Source organism: Bos grunniens, chromosome 11, assembly GCF_055505025.1.
Source record: "Bos grunniens cultivar Pamir isolate PY7600 chromosome 11, Bosgru_T2T1.0, whole genome shotgun sequence".
NCBI classification, from domain to species: domain Eukaryota; kingdom Metazoa; phylum Chordata; class Mammalia; order Artiodactyla; family Bovidae; genus Bos; species Bos grunniens.
This window is the reverse complement of record NC_141175.1, coordinates 21,094,599-21,110,142: the sequence shown is the minus strand read 5'-3', so window position 1 is coordinate 21,110,142 and position 15,544 is coordinate 21,094,599.

Genomic DNA, 15,544 nt, shown 5'->3' with positions numbered 1-15,544 from the left:
ATGTTTTGCTTTAATATCTTCTGTAGGAGATACTCCCATCCATAAACTGGCATCCCTGGCATCTATTACTTTTATGAACCAACATTTCAGAGACAGACTTAAGGCAGTAGAATCTGCAGTAGTCAAAGTGGAGGATTCTTTTCTTAAATAAATTTTCTTAAAAGTAGAAATTTTCTATTGTTGCAAAGTAATAAATATTCATTTCAGAGAAAAATAGAAAATGCTGAGAACCAAACAGCAGAAAATAAAATGATCCCCTTGGGATTACTGCTCTTGACATACATACGGTGTTTCTTTCTATGCATATATGTACTAAAAAATGAATCAAGACTTATAATGAATATATTACTAATTTGTAGCCTGCTTTTTTTAGCTAACAATATGCAATAACTTCTATCTATGTCACTGAATATTCACCTATTACTTATATATTATGAATAATATAACCATATGAATAATATAGATACATTCCCCTATATATATATATCTTGCTAACATATTATTTTAATAATCATATAATATGGAGATAGTTTTAAATTGATCCTCTATTTTGTCTACCTTTTTGCTTTTGTGAACAGTGCTACTATGAGTATTCTTGTAGCTAAGTCTCTGTATTTACTGATGATTATTTCCTTGTAATAACTTTCTGAAGACAAAATCACAAAGAGTATGCAAAAATTACAAAGAGTATGCAAAAATTAAAATTTTTCAACTGTATCACCAAAATGCATCCATAGAAGTTATACCCATTTACAGACTTGAGAGTAGAGTCTGAAATTGCCAATTTATGTCTGTCTTTGCTCACCAATTATTGCCAACAGAAGAATAAGGCAAAATGATACTTCATTTTGCATATATTTGATTAATATACAGTTGAACATTTATTCCCATATTGATCAGTTACATTTCTTTTTTGTGATATCTTTCCATGTTCTTTTACCATTTTTACTGAAATATTTTTCTCTTTTCAATTGATTTTTAATGGCTACTTATACATTACAGTTGTTGAAATTCTTACCAGCTATATACATGATAAATATATCTTCCAAGGTTGTCGATTGCCTTTGGTTTTATTCATGACTGGTTTGGGAAGCATAGCTGTTCTCTTTTTATGAGCAAATCTATCCATTTTAGTTTTTAAATTTATGATCAAATCTGCCAATTTTATCTATCAATTATGTATTTTATTTTTGGTAGTTTCTACCTTTGGTAGCTTTCAGTCTTTTTCGCTGAGGGTTGTTCTGCAGATAGGTTTGATTCTGGTGTACTTGTGGGAAGAGGTCAGCTAAGGGTCTTTGTACTCTGCTATCTTCACTAGTCTCTTTTTATCTGTGATAGTTTCTAGCTTTGTCATCATGCTGGGTTGTTTTTTTTTCCCCTACTGGAATGGGTTGCCATTTCCTTCTCCAGGGGATCTTCCCGACCCAGGGATCAAAACAGCATCTCCTGTATTGCAGGCAGATTCTTTACCACTGAGCCACAGGGGAAGTGCCTGTCATCATGTTTTAAAGATCTTCTTTTACCTTCACTATATACAGTAATGAATGATGTTTTCTCCCAGTACGTTAATACATTTAATCCAGCTTGAATTTATTCAGTTCTATGGTATGAGTTTATTGTTCTACCACTCATCTGAAATGAAAATAACATATTTGAGGCTATATGTCTTTCCCTATTCCCCCCGGCTGTTAGGTATCTTCTGCTCTGACTGCATATCCAGTTTTCTGTTATTTGAAAATCAGCTTTGGTTTCTGCAGCTGAATCCTCCTCCTCAATAATCCCCAGCCCCCGTCCCAGCCCCGCTGTGAGCCACATCAGCAGCTACACCCAGAGAGGCATAAGAAAGGAGAAGCTTCAAAGTTCGTCACATACTCTCTATGGGTTAGTCCGGTGCTTTAGGTCATTTGTGGGATTCAATCCTCAAACAACAAAAAAGTGTTATTATTCCATTTTATGAAGACGTCACACGAGCCTCAGCATTATCCCATAACTCACCATACTTCACTTTATGTAAGTGGCAGAACTGAAGTTCAAATCCAGTCCTCCTCACTCTGAGACGCTCAAAACCCATGACTTCACAGCTCACCCAGCATCCTTGCGAGACAGGAAGCAGGCAAACTCTCCACCTGGTGGGGAGACCCCTGGAAGGCTCCCTCCTGCCAAGAGGGAGAGAGGGGTCCATCTGGCTCCAGGAAGGAGGGGCCATCTGACACGACCTGCTCTTTACTCAGAGACGCATCTCTCGGAAGAGGGAAATGTCATAGGAAGGATGCGGTCTGCTCCTTAAGACCTGATTTTCTTCTGCAGGAAAGGAAGATGTCTATAAATCCTGTATCGTTGCACGGTGACAGAGAGAAATGGCATTCCAGCGGGGAAGTGAGAAAGGATCGGGGAGGCCATCTGTTTGGTGATTCTTATTCTATTTCATTCTGCTAGAGTTGGAAAGGTTTTACATTCACTTTGCAATCTTCTTGACAAATCCAACCAAGGACACATTCCTAATGTGAAATGTCCTCGTGTCCCCGTGGACCCGGCAATGAGCTGCTTTGACCATCTCTGATTTCACAGGGGTCCTTGCCGGTCCCCGACAGGCTTCACAGCACCTCCCAGCATGTGGGATCCTAGTTCTCCAACCAGGGATCAAACCCGTGTCTCGTGCAGTGGAAAAGTGGAGTCTAACCACTGGAGAGCCAGGCAAGTCCCACCGTCATCCTCTCTTGGAAGTTCTTCTTCTAACTAATAATCTGACCTTGTGTCCCAGCGTTAGACGCCCCAGTCACTCCTGTGTCCTCTAGGATGGAGTTCAACCTGGCGGGAGACCCTGGGTCCTTCATGACATGGTCCCGGCTGCTGCAGCCCCCTCTCAGGCCCCTTTGCACACACCCTCCACGTGCCTGGGCGGCTTCTGCTTGCAGTGCCCTTGCTGTTCATCTCAACCATCCCCTGCTTGCTGAAGTGCCCCTATATTCCCTACCCACCCCCCAGCAATTGGCAAGCGTGCAGCCAGACACAGCTGGATATGAAGTGGGTGACCAAGGCAAACCTGGGATCGCCACTTGATGGATGAGGAAAGTGTGTCTCAACGAGATTGACATGCTTAGTGGGGAGCCAAATCCTGGGCGGTAGGCTCTGGGATTTAAAACAGTCCAGAGAAACCCCAGGGGGTTGGTATTCATTTTTGCAGAAAAGAGCTGGAAGGGCTGGCTCCAGTAATTACCACTTCTTTCTGCACTCTGAGGGCCTGCTATCTTTGGCAAACTAATTACTAATAAGGTTTGCTCAACAGCCAGTGGAATTGCTAGAGAAACTGTCTTTAAGGACTTATTCTACACAATTTGAGGCTTGATGTCACAAGCTCGAGTTCTGAGAAACCTGTCTTGGGATGTTGGGGGGCGGGGAGGGTCCAAGCGGGGTGCTTCCTGGGCCGGGAAGCCTCTTTGAACCTGTGAAGCGGCCTCCTGCTGTCTCTGAGTGATTGGACTCTGTACTTTTAATTTGTACTTTTATGAATTATCTTAAATTTTTATAATAAATATATATCATATTTATAATAAGAGAAAACACAGAAAGTTCTTTCTGAGTGCTACGTAGAGCCCTCTCCTGTTTCTTCATGCCAAGGGGCCTGTCATAGTCTTCCCTGGGCTGGACAGAGTCAGCAGGATAGGCTGGCGCTCCACCCGACAGGCTGAGAGATGGAGAAAACACCTGGACATGCAGGTGTCCAGGGAGGGGTGGGTCCCAGCTGCCTGCGGGCAACCAGCTCCTACCATGCTTGTGTTAGTCGTTCAGTTGTGTCCGACTCTTTGTGACCCCATGGACTGTAGCCTGCCAGGCTCCTCTGTCCATGGAATTCTCCAGACAAGAATACTGGAGTGGGTTGCCATTTCCTTCTCCAGGGGATCTTCTCCAGGGATCGAACCCAGGTCTCCTGCATTGTACATAGATGCTCTACCATCTGAGCCACCAGGGACGTCCTCTATCATGCTTATTAAAGCATATTCTCCTCTCCTTGGCCCATTAGTGTCCAGGGCTGAATGCAGGGCTGCTGGCCCATGCCTCTGCATCACTGATCATAGGCACTCGGTTCAATCATCACATTTTTCCTTGTCAAACACTCAGAACCAAATGGAGATGCCTTACTTTTTCTAACAGGTTCATTATTTCCTCCCCCAAAGCAGTTCCATTGATCTGTTCCTAAGAGTTGGTGTAAATATTCTTTTTTAGTCACTATTGCAAATCATAAATATGTATTTAAGTTTTTTAAAAAGACTTGGAAATGTTTCTATGTCCCCAGAGCGCCCCTGATGGAAGAAAGGTCAACGGCCTTCCGGTCTGGCTTTGTCTCCGGTGGGGCTCAGAGAAGGGAAATGCAGATGGACCAGACTCTGGGGCCATGCACCCTCGGCTCTGATGGCTGTCCAACCTGAGAGGTGGACCCGTTGCCCTCTGGACCTCAGTATCCCCCACAAACGCAAGAAAAGCAGTGAGCAAAATGAGCTCTCTGCCCACCCACTGTCTGGAGCCCGAGCATCTATGGCCGTGGGGAAAGCTCCTGGCCAGCTGCTCAGCCTAGAGACCTGCTAGGGACACAGTCAAGGACCCTAACCTGGAGGGTGGGGGCATAAGGCCTCCTGTGTGGCTCCCGGGTCAGACCTGTGAAAATCTCATCTGACTCTGTGACCCCATGCACTATACAGTCCATAGAATTCTCCAGGCCAGAATACTGGAGTGGGTAGCCTTCCCTTCTCCAGCGGATCTTCCCGACCCAGGAATGGAACCAGGGTCTCCTGCATGGCAGGTGGATTCTTTACCAGCCATGGTAAAGCTACCAGGGAAGCCCAACTGCTCACCTCTTGTAGGACAACACTCTGCACCCAAGTTCCCATTTGTAAAACAAGGAGCTGTCAAAATAATACTGCCTTGGGAGGTGTTGTCAGAATAGGAGTGGTGAGGGCAGGAGACGGAGGTAAAGGGGGTGGGGTTGATGCAGGTAACTTACAATGCCCTGCCCTGCGTGGAGCTCACTGATGTTAGCTGTTAGCGCCTGGGGAAGGGGCCTAGGGCAGGGCAGGACTGCTGGAGGCCCACCTCAGCCTGTCCTGTCATGCTCACTGTCATTTCCTCTAACATCTTTGCAGCAGAGCCTTAAGATCCACGTCAGTACTCCACCGTTTAAGACGCTGGAGGGACTTCCCTGGAGGTCCAGTGACTAAGACTCCACATACCCAGTGTATCCAGTGCACTCAGGGCAGAGGGCCCAGGTTCGATCCCTTTCAGGGAAGTAGGTTCAATACACCGCAACTAAGAGTTTACATGCCTCAACTAAAGATTCTGCTTGCTGCAACAAAGATCAAAGATTCTGTGTGCCTTTACCAAGACCCGGCGCAGCTTAATAAATAAATAAATATTAAAAAAAAAAAAAAAGATGCTGGAAAGATAGCATCTCCGGAGGATGTGCTGGAGGGAGGAGCTCTCCCTGGCTGCGTCCCCTCAGCCACACCCGGGACCGGAGTGACCTCAACTCCTGGTTCCCTCCCAGCCCAGTCAGGACTGGAGCCTCTAGCCCTATCTCACTGCCTGTCCAGCCTGGACCCTGCTCCAGTCACCACTGGGCTCCGGTCTTCGGCTCAAAGTAGCACCCTTAGCTTCCTTCCTGAGGCTGGGTGCTGGCAGCCCGAGAAACAGAAGAGGTGCCTGGGCCCTTCACTCAAAGGGGGCCCCTCGCTCCATCAGTGACTCGCTAGCTGAGGGTGTGCAAAGTCCACAGACGTCTCTATTGGGCCTTCCGTGTTGTCCAGGAGGGAAAAGGGCAGGCAAGGGGCCAGAAAGCAGGAACAAAGTGACCATCAATGGACCTGGTTATCTCTGATTCACAGCAACCCTGGAAGGAAGTGTTACTTAGCTCTAGAGATTAAGCGACCCCTCCAGCCTAACATAATCAGTAACAGTGAGAATCAAGGTTGGTTGACTGATGGCTTTGTGCTTTCCACCGCTGTGTTTCTCCCAATAACCCAGAGGCAGCTAGTTCAAGGGACCAGGTACTCAGTCCCTCACCACAGCTTTGTTTAGTAGCAGGAAGATTTGTGTGTACACAGACAGCTGTCAACTTCTAGGACAGTCGTTATTTCAAATGATCTGTCTGATTGTCCTCATAATCCTTGAGGATGTCTTGGAAACCCCAGTCCTTGTGCACTCAGACGGCTTCCAGGTCCCTCCTGTACCCATAAGTCTCAGAGGTTCACCACCAGCCCAGGGCCCCACACTCTGGCTTAGAGCTCCGAGCATCTTGAGAGTCAGGGGACTTTTTTTCATCTTGGCTGTCTCCCTTGGGATGGAGCAGCACCCCACACATGCAATGTTTCTCTGCTGCCTTCCTAAGGACAGGGCTCTGGCCTCATTTATCTCAAAATCCCTGGACTAGGGCAGGGCTAACCCAAGGTGAGCCCCATTAGAATAAAAGATGCCCTCTTCACTCCGGAAATTACAAGAGTTTTAGGGCTGTTGTATCAGAAGCTGAGGGCAGAGACCCAGTATATATTTCTTAGTTTGTCACAGTTTCCATTCTCCTTAGAGACCCCATCCTCTCAAGGGGAGGCCACCAGGCTAAGGAGCTGCTCTCTGGGCTCAGTTCTCTCACCTGGAAAACATCAAAATGCAAATTCCCTGGCCCTCCTGCACTCCACTGAATGAAAAGCTCTGGGTGGGGCCCCTGGCCTCTGTTTTAACACACCCTGACTCAAGGGACAAGAGTTTGAGCAAGCTCCGGGAGTTGGTGATGGACAGGGAAGCCTGGTGTGCTACAGTCCGTAGGGTTGCGAAGAGTCGGACACAACTGAGCGACTGAACTGAACTGAATTGAGAGGCTCCTGATTCGGGCTCCTGTGTGAGAATGCTGCCCCTACCCTGTCCCTTCCCTCACATGACCGGAACACAGCCACCACACCCAGAGATGCTGTGCGGACCATGGTCAACCAGCCTGGGTGCCGGGCACCACGGAGAAAGTGAACCAGGTGGCCAGGGGGCCAGAGATCAAGGGACTCAGGATTTGAAAGTGGGCTTGGAGCTGATCCCTGAAGGATGTGAGTGAGGATCCTGCCCCTTCCAGGCAGGAAACAGGGGGTTGGAGGAAGGGGTCTGAGCAGGATGGGCTGGGGGGCTAGGAGAGGGGCCAGAGGGGTCAGAGGAGCCAGGAGAGGGGCCAGAGCTTCTCCCTGTGGGTAATGGGAGTCACCTGTTCTGACAGCTTCTTTCCAGGCAGGACTCCCGGACACACTGCCCTGAGTGTCTGTTGTTTGCGCTCCTGGAGCCTTTGGACGGAAGAGGTTCCATGTCCAAGTGCAAAGGCACTTTCCCCGCGGACTTGCCTCTGCCTGGCTCTGGTGTCACAAGCTGGATGCCAGTCTCCAGGCCGGGGAGCTGTGAGGGGCACAGCCAAAGCCACGGGGCACTCATCTCTCCATAGAGCCACGACGGGTGGCCAAGGCCGACAAAGGGAGAGCGTGGGAGGGGAAGGGAAGGGGCGGGGGACTGAGGGAGGGGTGAGTGCTGGAGGGGGTGGAGCCTTCCAGTCAAGCCCCTCCCACCCCCGTAGGACCCCCTTCCTCATGCAGCACAGGCCGGCCCTCCATCTCTGGGTCCCTCCTTGTGGCTTTAAACAGGATGCTGTTTTGGCCTGCGATGGAGAAGGAAATGGCAGCCCACTCCAGTATTCTTGCTTGGAGAATCCCGTGGACGGAGGAGCCTGGCGGGCTACAGTCCTAGGGGTCGCAAAAAGTCGGACACGACTGAAGCTGTCCATAGTGTTTGGCCTGCGAAGGCCCCGCCGACCCTACGATTACAAGGTTGTTTCGCAATTTCTGATCCTGCCTCCTCCAGAGCAGCGATCTGCCTTCCAGGCTCCAATTGCGCCTCATTCGTTCCACAAGTAGCCTCGAGCGCCAGCCCTGGGCAGCCACGTGGCCCGCGACCTGTGATTTGAGACAGGCATGACCTCCTGGATATTCCTCTCCTGATATCCCGTCATCTATACAAAGGATGGTTAACAAGAACCAAATACTGGGTTAGAGAAGAAACAAAAACCCAGAGGATGGAAAGGGCTCCCTCAGCCCTGCCAGTTCCTCTGGGCAGGCTGGAGAGCGGCAGTATGTCCACGTGTTGATCTTTGGCCCAGACAGGTCCGGGGCCGGGGGCGGAGGAGGCCCAGGGGGGGGAATGGCAGCCTTGGGTGATGTGGCTATATTCAGATCAATTACACTGTGCAACAAACATTTGAATCACTCCCAGAGCCCTAACTGCTTGGATTTGAATATGCATGAGAAGCTGCCCAGAAATGACTAAAATATATCCATACATATATATAGTCCAAAAGCCAAACAACTCTGGGGTGAAGAATAACAAAAGGCAGTTTTCCACTCTGGTGAAGGGGTGTTGGATTAATTGATGAAGACTCATTCACAGTAAATGTGCAGATCCAGGGGCCCAGGGGAGCCCTTCCATCCTGGCTGCAAGCCTGCAAGGTAGGAAGTGTTTTCCCCATTCACAGATGGGGAATCTGGAACTGTGGGAGTTAAGACCACTGGTCAGTGCTCCAGGCAGAGTTTGAGCTGGTGTCTCTGGGCTCAAAGCCCCACCCTTTCCAGGCAGACTCTGTCTCAGACATTGAAAAGATCCCACTGTCTCCCTCTGTGGTTTTTCAGGTTCGGGCTCTACAAAAATAATCTTGACTTCTGCTTCCTGAACTTCTACACAAGGGAGGAGTCAGGGGAGACCATGAGTAGATATTGAACAGGAGCGATCAGAAAAGAAAGATGTCTTGGAAATTTAGTGATAATGCCGAAAAAATTCAGACAGAAGGATGATAAAACAGGCATAGCCAAACACTGAATCAATAAAATAGACAATAAAACCAAAGAAACCTTCAAATACAGGACAGAAGGGCAAGAGAAAGCAAAATATACACACAAGCAAAGCAAATTTACTGTTAATAAACATGAGAAATTGGTACTCAATTTCTTTTTTTTTAAGTTTTTATTTTATATTGGAGTATAGTTGATTAACAGTGTTGTGTTAGCTGCAGGTGGCCAGCAGAGTGTTTCAGTTATACATATATAAGTACCTGTTCTTTTTCGAATTCTTTTCCCATTTAGGTTATTACAGAGTACAGAGCAGAGTTCCCTGTGCTATACTGTATATCCTTATTGATTATCTGTTTTAAATATAGAAGTGTGCACAATTTCTAGTGAATATATGGAGACAAAAAACCCAGACAAGCAGGAGAAAAGTTAAAGCAATAACAGAGGTGAATTTCTCTGTACTAAAGAAAGACTTGAGTCTTAAATTGAAAGTCACAGCCAAGTGTTGAATGAGGAAACCTTAAAAAGAGGTGAGCTTTTTATGTGAAATTTCATGTCCTCAAAGAATTTCAGAATTCCAAAGATATAGAGAAATCTTAAAAGCCTCCAAAGTGAAAAGTCAAATGGTCTAAAAAAGAAACTGATTTCAGACAAATTACCCAGTCCAACGGTCCATTCCCTATAAGGGCAAAATAAAGACATATTCAAAAATGCAAAGACTCAGAAGGTTTATCATCCATGGACCTATCCTGAAAGATACACTCAAGGACATATTTCCAGGAAAACAAAACAGGGATCCAAGAAAGAGAATGACATAGTAGCCAAGAAACTGTACACCAAACCCTGGGGTGTAATGCAAACAAGATCAGAGGATGACAACTGTGGCACAGACCTTGAGAGCAAATGGTACAAACCCAATCAGGACATTAGAAGGCTCTGAAAAGAATGTTGTCAAGAGGAAAAACAGATTCATCTTTAATAAACACTTGTAAGGAAGAAGTGGATATTCCTAGTGATAATGAGGAGGTATATCAAAACATGATACATTAAAAAATTATGTACTGCCCCTTCACCTAATGATGTCAGATTCCATCTCCCCCACATCTGTGATGAAAAATATTACATGAGAATAATATTTAAATGCTGGGCATTGATTTAAACTTGTTTAGAATCAGCCAACTGTCAAAGCAGAGAAGTAATTACAGTCGCAGAACAGAATGTGTGTGTTTTAAAGCTTGGGCCATGAAGAGATTAGGACCTGGTGGTCAGGCAGCAGGGGAAGAGGAAAGGCAGAAGGAACCATCAGGCCCTAATCTTACTCCTACATCATGAGAAATCAAGAGATGCTGACCAGAGCTAATGTGTTGAGAGACAAAAGTTCCTGTATGTTATAGAAAACAATAAGAGTAACTATGGGAGTAAACATTTTTAGGTGTGGCTGCAGAGATCGTCACTAACGTAGCAGGTAAGATGCCTGTTTCCTAGTGAGGGGCAAGTTCTTTCCTTTAGTCACTACAAGTTTATTAAGCATATATTATGTGCTTGGCATTGTGGTGTAGTCTGAGAGTTCAAAGGTAAGTAAAAACCCAGTCCCCAACCTCAAAGAACTGACAGTCTCGTGAGAGAGCCAGGTGTTAATTATATCAATAAAATCACATAAATAAAGGTAAAATCGCAAGTGTGATGAGTGTAGGAAGAAAGACACATGGTACAGTAAGAGGTGTTTGACTAGACAGGGAAACCAGGAGGACAAGGCTAAGTCAGCAAGCAAGGGGTTGAAGAACAGTTCTATCAGAGGGAACAGGTGGCATGTGCAAAAGCCCTGTGGCAGAGGAAGCAAGCAACTGAAAGAAAACCAAGATGCTGAAAGACACAGCAAGCGAGAGCAGGCAGTGGAGAGGGCGTTTGGAAGAGGATGTTGGGGAGGTACCTCCATGTAGATCAGGGGGAAGACTTGGGTCTAAAAGTATCAGGGCAATTACCCATTCTGTTCCAAAGTCCTGGGTTTCCCAGCTCACCCTATGAGGCTGATGTAACCTTGATACCAACACCCGGAAAGAATGGCACAAAACAAGATAACCATAGGCCAGTCTCATTGTGAATATGAGGCAACAGTCTTAAATAAAACTGCAAGTGGAATCTGGCCGGGAATTAAAAGAGCAATATCTTATAACCATCTAGGTTTTGTTCCAAGAGTGCAAGGGAGGAAAGGGCTTAGCATCCAGTTTAGGCCAGTGAAAATGAAGAGACCATCTGCTGGGGACTGGAGGAAGTTCCCCTCCTCCTGACCTGAGCTGCAGGAGCATGGTGCCCCTCCTTCCTCTGTGAAGGTGAGCACACTCCTTCGGCAGTCAGAGGATGAGGTCCCCTGGGGAGGAGGGTTCCGAGCGGGGAGAGCCACCCAGAGGGAGAGGGAGCTGGGCCTCTCTGACCTGAAGCTGCCCACCTTAGCCTGAGCACCGCCCTATCTGCTGAACCTGTGCAGTTCACGTTTGCTGGTCACCTGCAGTGAAGCCTCCCAGGGGTCACCCCTGCCCCCATGAGCAGAGAGGGGGCAGAAGAGACGCAAGCCACTCAGCCTCATCCTGGAGCCCTCAAAGGGATGTCAAGGAGTTTGGACCTCACCCCAGGGATTGAAGCAAGGTGGTGACTTGCTCGATGGGCATTTTTGACTAAGTCCTTTGTTGAAGGATTTCAGGACTTAGACTGGAGGCCGGGGACAAGCGAGTGGGCTTTTATGGTAAACCAGGCTCCAGTGGTGAGGCCAGGACCCTCTAACTGTCCTGCCTGTGGGTTGTCAGGCCCTAGAGGTGCCGTCTCCACCTAGCAATGAAGGATGCAGGCTTCAGGAAGTGGGGGCAGGGAGGAGGGAGTGTGGGGAGGCTGGGAGGTTGAAGTAGGTGTGGTGGAGGGTGGGGGTGGGGGTGGGGGTGGTGTTTTCCCCGGTAATCCAGGCACTGCCTCAGGGCATCCAGGGAAGAATGTGCTCACAGCTCCAGACCTCTGCCTGCAGAGAGGGGACCAGCGGCTGGGAGAAGGGGCTCCAGATGTTAAATGAAACAAAACACTGGCCCCCACCACAGCTCCCAGGTATGATTCCACGTCCTCTGTGCTCCCGGAACTGAGTCCCTCCGACTTGGAAGTGAGGTCCCCTCCCCACCCCCCGGGAAGTGCAGGAACAGCAAAGGCCTGGAGATGGGGCTGTGGAATCCACCAGGCTCTCCGCTTAGGCAAAGTCGGCCGTAAATCTCTCCTTGTTTACACCGCCTGCCCGGAGTGGGCACTGGCTGCGCACTTAGAAAATTCCCGGTGTCAGAACAAGCAAGGCCTAGGAGATCATCCAGGACGCCTGTGGACATGGCCCCAGCGTGAACTGGACATGGGGCCGGGCACAGGAGTGGGACCCGGCGGAAGGTGGGCCCAGCTGGCATGCACTGTGAACACCTAGAGAGCTGCTCTGTGCCCAAGGCACGACGTGAGGCCCAGCTACAGAGGTGGGACGTGGGCCCCACCCCCAAGGACAGGATAGCCCTGCACAAAGTGCAAAGAGGAGCTCTAGTCTGGCCAGGAGCCAGGCTGCCCGTGGCACCATGCCATGCACATAGTGAGTGACAATAAGTTCATCCCGTATTACTTGTTGTGGCCCCACTGTGTGCCAGGCACTGCTCTAGGTGCCCAGATGCCAACCTGCCCTGAAGAGCTCACAGCCCAAGTCACCGTCCACAGCCAGCAGCATCAGGGAGAGGCGGCCAGGGGCCTTGGACTGCAATGCCTCCGTTCCCAGGAGGGTTTCTATCCTGGCCCAGCCCCTCTGCCCACACTAGTGGGACACCCTGGACAAGTTCATTAAGCTCTCCAAGCCTCAGTTTTCTAGAAAACGTGTGGAAGGTTCTGTTATAGGAGAGACTGGTCCCTGTCTGCACACCCACCGCCTGTGCTCCCGGCTAAGAAGAATGATTGGGGTTCCCGTCTCCCACGGGGCAGGCCCGTCTGGTCCAGGAGCCAAGGGTGGCTGGTGCACCTGGGGACAGAAAGGAGACGTGTCTGCAGACCCGGCCTTTGCTGGCTGTGAACCAGCTCGAGGAGAAAGGCAAGAAACTAGAGTGGGGAGGAGTGGCTTCGAGGTGCACCAAGGGCCTTAGCATCTTCCTCTTTTCATTTAGAAGGCAGGCGTTCATGTGTCTTTGCCTGCGTGTATGCATGCTAACTCTGCCTGGGGCCCACCTCCCCAAGAGCAGAGTCCAGGACCTCCCAGCACAGTTTCTGCCCCCACGGGGCCAGGACGCAGCTTGACAGGCCACGCGGGAGGCAGTCTCACCTCTGAGAATGGAATACGGCATCACAGCTGGGTCTGGATGCAGGGGTAGAGACCGACAGTGGGAAAGGGGTGGTGGATAAAGGACAGCAGGAACGCTAGGGACCCCTGCACAGGCAGGGAGCGCAGACTCTCCTGCCTGTGGGGTAGGCAGAGCCAGCTGGTCTGGTGTGATGTCGGGGGACAGCGGGAGATAAAGCGGGCGGGCTACCAGGAGCTGTGCCATGGGAACCCTGAGAGCCCAGCTCGGCAGTCTGGACGTCGCCTGGGGTTGGGGACACCGAAGGGCAGACAGCTGGGCTCTGGCCCATGGCTCCCACTCCCACTCAGGTGTGAGGTATGGACAGCAGCTGGTGCTCTGGGGGCTCCAGTTTACCTGCGAGCAGACTGGGCCTCCCTGGGGCTTGTGCTCCCCAAGGCCGGGTCAGATGTGCCCCACCAAATCTAGCAAGGAGCCAGACATGTCAAATATGGCCAAGACAAGCAGCTTTGAGCAACGGCTCCCAACCCCCGAGCCAGCGTGCGCACCAGCAGACGCCAGCCTGCGTGTTAATATCTGCACCTTTTCTTGGCTGCCACACAGAAGGGCAGGTCCCATTTTCCCAGCCAAGCCATGGTCAACAGGCACCCCATTTTGCACTGGGGGACAAAATGTGACTTCCGGCAGCTCCTGTTCAGGGCGAGTCTTTTCCCTCCTCGGCTTTGCCTGGGGAGGGACCCTGAGGCTAAGCTTGTTGCTTCAGAGGGGATACTGCCTTGCCAGGTCCAAGCTGGAGTTCTGCATGACTTCCTTTTAGCTATGTGACCACAGGCACACGGACTCGACACCCAGGTCTCACCCGAGGCCAGAGCAGTCATTCCCTCAGGCCCATTGTTGACAGAGGGAAATAAAGCCATGGTTACAGTAGCCCCAGCTTCTAAATCTGGCAGAAAGCCTCAATAACAGTGAAATGATGGAGCATACAGTCTCCTAATTCTTGTTGTCGTTTTTTTTTTTCCCCTTCTGGAACCCCACGGTGTCCCTGCGGCTACGCTAAGACTCAGGCTGCTGTAAGTGGAGGAAAGCGCTTCCTCCTCAGATTATCGGTGCGACTGAAACCCCAAACCCCCTTTCAAACCCGCTGCCAGACGTTCCCAGGGCCCCGTGCTCAGAGTCTCAGAGGCGGAAAGGTGGGAGGTCTCTCCGGAAACACCTGTCTCTCGTCTCCCAGGGAGATGTCAAGACAATGTTGAGACACTGAATTCTCCTCCGGTGGAGGAGGAGGGAGGACCAGCCATCTCCTTCCCAGCTGCGGGGCGGGTGGGGGAGGCAGGGGCCCCTGCCTGGAAACCATTTCCGACACTGGCCTGTCATCTGCTGAAATGATGCCAAGAGGGACCCTTTAAGTCAGGTCATGTGCTCCCGTTACCATCACCCCCCGGCAACTGCTACGGTCTCACCTGCCTCTGTCAGCTTTCCTCAGGGAGCGTGGGTGAAATAATTCCAGGTCTTGCCATTTTCACGGATTTTTTCCCCCGTTTTCTGGATACTGCCTCTCGTAGGTGGTGGTGTGTGGTACCTGCAGACCCCAGATGGTGAGTTTGAAGCTGTAGACACCTCCTACAGTTGCCAGGATGGATCCTGAACCCAGCGTGGACCGAGCATCTGGTCCAGAGCGCCTTGCCCAAGAAAATGTTTTCCTTTTCCTTCTTTTTCTTTCCTTATAAACACCACCGCCAGAACCAGTCCATCTGCAGCGATGCTTTCCTGGGAGATCGGATGACGGCACCCTGAGCCTCATCAGGGAAGCTCGGGGTAAACGCCAGGTGGAGGCCAGGGGCGTGTCACCGCCTGCCTCCGGGTGAGTGTGGGCCGTGGACACTCGGTCAGCTCCTGCACCGAGAAGCAGTATGGCCACCGGCCTGTTGCCTCTGCTCCCTGAGCCTCAGTTTCCCCACCTGAAAAACTGAGGGTGACCAGCTCACCACGTGATTCGCGTACACACACACACACTGCCACAGTCACCATTCTCTATTTTCAAAATGGGTTCGTTGTACACACCCAGCTTTAACAGAGGTAGGACAAGCGGGAGTCCTCCATCTGGCTGTGACCTTGAAGACTTTAATTAAAGCCCCCATAACTCGCCTGTGTGTGGTTTGGAGCCACAGTTTTCCCGTCAGTAAGGTGCAGGGGACAAGGTGGGTGGCTGGACCAGATGCTGCCTATTTTCCTTTTACTCGGATATTCCTGTGATTCCAAGAAAACTACCTTTCTTTCTCTCTCTCTTTCAATAGAAATTAACAGCTCACAGGAGGTTTGTCAGATCCTTGAGAATCAGAGAAGAGGATGTCAGGTGATGGTTCCAGGATGGGGGGCTGGGGAATGGGATGAGAGGAA